This window comes from Otolemur garnettii, unplaced genomic scaffold, assembly GCF_000181295.1.
Source record: "Otolemur garnettii isolate 467f Iridium unplaced genomic scaffold, OtoGar3 scaffold00072, whole genome shotgun sequence".
Lineage (NCBI taxonomy): Eukaryota > Metazoa > Chordata > Mammalia > Primates > Galagidae > Otolemur > Otolemur garnettii.
In genome coordinates this window covers 5,273,134-5,279,182 of record NW_003852467.1, presented here as the reverse complement: position 1 = coordinate 5,279,182, position 6,049 = coordinate 5,273,134, and the positions used below count along the sequence as shown (strand labels likewise).

General features: G+C 42.1%; 1 protein-coding gene and 1 pseudogene across 1 annotated transcript in view; both read right to left on the bottom strand.

Annotated features, from left to right (window-relative positions):
* DMD (dystrophin) overlaps window positions 1–6,049 on the bottom strand; it is a 2,307,273-nt gene that overhangs the window by 867,676 nt on the left and 1,433,548 nt on the right. The gene's annotated exons all lie outside the window — the stretch shown is intronic.
* The window catches only part of LOC105887353, a 7,906-nt pseudogene continuing 1,859 nt past the window's right edge, over window positions 3–6,049 (bottom strand).

Genomic DNA, 6,049 nt, shown 5'->3' with positions numbered 1-6,049 from the left:
ATCTGTGGCCTGTTGCCGCCTTCCCACTTCACCCCCATCAGGACATCCACGATGGTCTGGGACCAGTAGCTTTGATAGGACAGGAGGCCAAGTTCTGAGAGAGGCTTCTCAGGGGTCCCTGTTTTCCCTTCTAATTTGGAGAGTTCATAGCTGAACTCAATCAGCAGCTTGCCATAGCCCCGGTTCTGAAAGGGAGGCAGGGTCAGGATGCAGGCCACGTTATAGCCTTCTGCTGATTCCTTCTCCTTGGAAAAGTAGCCCACAATGTGGAAGCCTTTGCAGTCGTACTCTGTCATAACATAGAAGAGGAAAGGGTCTGTGTTATAGTACAAGGTCTTGTGGTTGATGAAACACTTGGCCAAAAGACACAAATTCTCAGAGTAAGTCTTATTCTTACGTCCATCAATCTCGAAAACGGAGATGGTATCCTTGCGGTAGATCTCATTGCCTGGGGGGTGTCGCAGGTTGCACTTAACCAAGTGACGCTGAAGACACTTGAGGCTACGGCTGTACTTGAGGCAGAACTCGCACAGGTAGAGGACTGGCAAAGTGGTGAGTTCCTCGGGGTACGGGGAGAAGTAGCACGGCTGGAGGCGGTGCCGGCCCAGCTCGATGCACTCAATGTTCCTCATTTGGGTGACAATGCTTTGGTTCCAGTTCGACACCAGGCTGCCAGTCATGCTTGGCGCAGATGATGCTCCATCTGAGCTGTCCTGGGTGTCCTTATCAGGGCCCGGGTGGTCTGACTTTTGCTCCTGTGCCTCACAGAGCTGCCCCTGCTCGACAGGCGGATCCATTTTGAGGAAAAAGCGAGGCTGGGCCTCTCGGCTGTCCCCGCGGCACTAGCGTGCCCGCGACACCACCTCCGCTTTCCCCTTCACCTGCCTCTCTGGAAAGCCAGGGCGGGAATCAAACAGTCTGTTCTGGGTGGGAGTCTTGGCTTCTTTCTTGGGGAACTGGTTCTTTAGGTCAAGCTACTTGTGGGTCACCCCGTCGTGAGGCGTTTGTTGAAGTCAACGTAAGGGACGTAAAAATGCTTCCGGCCCCTGATGTCCTTCACACTCAGGATCTCGGCTAGGGATCACTCACCTTTGTTGTCCTGGTTCCGCATCAGCACAAGTAGGTGGCAGCCCTCAGTTCTCCCCTACCTCTACCGTCTTCCTTCCTTCCACTCAATGGACCTTATTTTGCTGAATACTGGGAAATGGTTGCTGCTTTTAAAGTTTCAGTGTTAGGAAAAAAGTATCAACTACATATTCATATTAAATGATATGATCATTAAGGCTTCACATATTCTTTCACACTTCTAATATATATTCTCAAATTTTATGTAGGAACAATGATAAAGATGCATAATATTATCGGTCCTCTAGTTTAACTTTAGAATCTTGCATTTGAAACACATAATTTATCTTTGGGCTGGGCACAGTGGCTCACGCCTGTCATCCTAGCACTCTGGGAGGTCAAGGCCGGTGGATCGCCTGAGTTTAAGAGTTCAAGACCATCCTGAGCCAGAGCGAGAATAGCTGGGTGTTGTGGCAGATGCCTGTAGTCCCAGCTACTCGGGAGGCTGAGGCAAGAGAATCGCTTTAAGCTCAAGAGTTGGATGGAGGCTGCTGTGAGCTATGACACCACAGCACTCTACCAAGGGCCACAAAGTGAGACTTCCTCTCAAAAAAAAAAAAATTATCTTTGTCTTGTTGCTATTTCCAATGGATTTTGTTTTAAGTCTACAACTTTGCATAGAGATGAATGTTAAAAAATCTAGCAAGCCTGCTTTAAAGTAAAATGATTCTTCAGAATCATGAAACATTTTAAACTTGATTCTTTGGTGTGAAAGAATTTATTTTCTAAATGTTGCATGTTAAATTGGAAGGATGATTTATTTTGAACTGTTATTAAAATATGTATTAAAGATAAACCATGTGAAAGAGATAAAAATGTAGAATCCTCTATCTTGCTCACTTTGACAAATAATATAATTTGTAGTAAAAGTAGAAAAGGGAGATTTCAGATAAAAAAGAACAGAAATAAGAAGAAAGATGGGGAGAAAGGCAAGAAGAAAAGAAATAGAAAAAGGAGCAAAGGGGATTAACAAGTTTTTAAAGGGTGAGATGAAGGGGGGGAAGTAAATAAATTAAAATGTAAAAATTGAGGTGGCTTAGTGCCTGTGGCTCAAGTGGCTAAGGTGCCAGCCACATACACCCAAGGTGGCGGGTTTGAGTCCAGCCTGGGCCTGCCAAACAACAATGATGGCTGCAACCAAAAAAAAAAAAAAAAATAGCCAGGCATTGTGGCGGGTGCCTGTAGTCCCAGCTACTTGGGAGGCGGAGGCAGGAGACTCGCTTGAGCCCAGGAGTTGGAGGTTGCTGTGAGCTGAGATGCCACGGCACTCTACCCAGGGGGACAGCTTGAGGCTCCTGTCTCAAAAAAAAAAAAATTGAGGTGTAGTGTGCTATCAAATACCATGGAGAAAAGTGAAAGGATGTGGGAATTAACTCCAGAAGCAGTTTGTGGATGAATGTACTATTTACAATGAAATTAATAATAATTTCATTCCCACGAAAGGGATAAGTTTGAGGTTTTGAAATACATAAAATTCATTTTAAAATGATTCATATGATCTTAACTTTCTAAAAGTAAATGGCTATTTTTTCAGAGACTAATGTCCATTCTTTAAAATGCCAACCCAGTCTTATGCCAATTCTTATAGATGATACTTAATACATCTTCGGAAAAAGTTGTTTTTCCCTGATTTCTTTTTTTCCAATCAAATTGTGAAATTGTACACTTCCATGTAAGACAGATATTGAGATATTTTCCTCTGTCTAGAAGATCTGTAAAGTGAAAGGTAGAACTCTCTTATATTGCCATGAGTGATACAGCCTTTGATAACTGAAGGGGAATATATGAGATATTTAATTTCAAATTGTCTTTAAAAAAATCCATACCATTCCTATTTTGAAATCTTGGTAATAGTAAACAAAATTATTGTCATTCAAATTTAGTCAAACTTTACTGTGAATTTTCCAGACGGTTTTGTGTGTGTGTGTGTGTGTGTGTGTGTGCGTGTGTGTAAAATCAGTTGTCTAGTCTCCACACAGACACAAGTAATGGGGATTCCTTGACTAATAAGCTTTATCGGTTACAGTAAAATTAAACAATTTCCCTCTCCAGTCTTACATATTGCCCTACGCTTATATCTCAATTTTGGGCCCATATCTTAAATGTAGACATTTTAGGTTGCATGTGGAGGTACATGCCCATAGTCTCAGCTACTTGGGAGGCTGAGGTGGGAGGATCACTTGAGCCCAAGAGTCAGAGCACCCTCAGAAACATAACGAGATCCCATTTCTAAAATAACAATTTAAAATTTTAAAAAGTATAGATTTTCTAAAATAGGGCATTTACTCTGAATTCCATTTTTGTCTCTGGTTATGACCATGTTTTATTTGGGAAATCAGAATGCAGAAGATATAGAAACAGAACATATCAGGGAAGGAGGAGTCAGCATCTTTTCATCCTAAGATGACATAAAGTTGAAAAACAACAATGACAGGAACTCTGATTCAATTTCTATCTATGGTCACAATCTAAGAACTTTCATATAGAAGACCAGTATTTTAATTCTGCCCCAGAAGCAGAGTGGGAAGCGAGAATGTGAAGTTAAGTAGTCTTGAGACATATCCCGGGACACACTAGCAGGGTGTGGAGAACCAAAACAGCAAGGACAGCCAATAGAGGGTATGTTATTGTGCAAGTCACCAATGTGAACAACTGAATCTTGATATTCCCTGGGAGCGCTGGGAGAAGATGTAGGACCCAAACCTTGGAGTCATGAGACCTGAAGGGCAAGGTTAATAGGATATTGATTCACCAACTGCTGCTTTAAAGGCTACAACTTCTACAGGTCTGCCCTCCTCCAGGCAAAAGGAAGGTACTGGTAGGTGCAAAATAAGGAGTATGTATAAAAATGGTGAGAGCAGAACAGATATGGGAAGGGCATTGATAATATTAAATATATTAAGTGCTATAACACTTAATATATTTTTTGTTTAAGTGATTTTGAAAACCTGCCTACATTTGGAAAGCATCACTGTGATATCATAAGCACTGTCCAATTCCATTAATCCAAATGATGGTATGGATATTAGCTGGTTATCTTTTCTCAATTCATGTATCTATTCTATCTGTCTGTCCATCCATCCATCATCCATCTGTCACTTATCTATCAGCCTTGTTTTCCTTTGAGGAACTTTTCACCTGCCTACCTCCCTTCATTGTAGTGCAGCTGCAGAGTCTGGTTGAGATTTCGCCACTTTTAGCTGCACAAGTGGGGTCTGAATTAGCTCAGGGATGAGCATGTGACCTAATTCAGGCGAATGAGTTTCAAAGAGAGCCTTCCTAGGTGCTTTGGGAAAGAAGGACCCTATAGAGATGTTCTTCCTCAAATGCAAGATTGCAGATGTAGGTTCTGAAACTTTCAGGCAATTTTGCCACCATGAGAGAAGCAGATAGTTCAACACAGCAGAACTCAGAAATAGGACAAAAATGGAACTATAAACCTTGAGGACAAGTTTGCTGTCACGGGCAGCATTAAGAGAACCAACATTGCCACACAATCAGTTAGTTATGGGCATATTAGGATTAATTCCACAAAGCACCACAGAACGTGCAAATTCATGCTACTTTAAAATAATTCATTTTTATCATCTTAGCTCATGTATCGGGAAACGTCTTGGCTAATGTTAATAGGAAATAATAGTTGTTTTTCATTTTTCTAATACATGTAAGCCATATTTTGTAATCCCACAATGTGAGATAACGTGACTAATGTACAGCAGTTCCGTCATTATGTTTCGGCAGAGAGAGATTTTTGAATTTGCCGTTGGAGATTATAGCATCCAAACAAGCAAAGTGTTTACTATTTTGAGAGGATGCAAATGAAAGAAAAGGTTAACCTAACAGTACCTGCTGTGCCTACATTGGCAAAGGAAGGGAAATCACACAGATGGTGGCATTTGTCTGAGAGTTTGGTGCCAAGGGTGTCTTCTCAAAGGAACATAAATCAGAATGGAATTTCTATCTTTTCCTACAGATAGGAATGTGGATTTGGTGGGAAAAATTTTTTCACCCACACTTTAAGAACCGCCACCACTACTACCACCAGCCTTACCACCACCATAATCATCAGTCAATATAACAGTGAATACTTATTGGTCCTTTAGTACGTGCCAGATCTCCCCTTGCAAGGGAAGAAAGACATGCAGGTTTGTTCTAGACTGCCATTTGGTAGTCTTAGGTTATTTTCCTTAAACAATGCAAAGTACTTAGACTATTACCAACACACGCACAGTAAGCTATCGGTAAACGTTAGCTGTCACGACCTAACACATGGGATTCTTTAATTCCCTTATGGAGTAGGGGAGACCACAAAACACAATTGGGTTAATTTTCTAGTCTAGTTCAGGGTTTCTATAGATGTATAAAGACATAAAGAAATAGTAAATGCCTGACACACATGAGGGAGAAAGTCACAAGTGTTGGAAGAGAAATACTATTAGAGGGCATGAGGGCATCAGGAGGCCACAGAGGATCTTGTTTGGAGGTAACAAGGCAGGCTTGGTGATACAAAGGAGAGGTCAGATTTGGAGATTTGTGATGTAGGAGAGAATGAAAGAAGGTAGCCATTCTAGCTGGATCAGGCAGGGAAGGAGAGGCAAGGAAGAGCACAGGACAAATGGGAGGAACACTGGATGCTCTCCTTGGGGTGGCAGCCCAGTGAAAATGAACTGTGGGAGAAAATAGTGTAAGGTCATCAGAGCTGAATTACAGAGAGGATGGAGAGCTTAGACTAGAAGAGAAATTTACCAGGGAACTGTTGGCCTTGCCAAATCCTCACCATCCCCCAAATAGGTATAGGCTTGATTGCCTAAGATGTTGTCACTACATAGCAATGGAGCTCATGAAAGCCTGTGAGCCTGTGAGAGAGCAAGGAAAAGAGGGGGGAGAGAAGGAGGAGAAAGGGGGAGAGGCAGAGGGAGAGAGG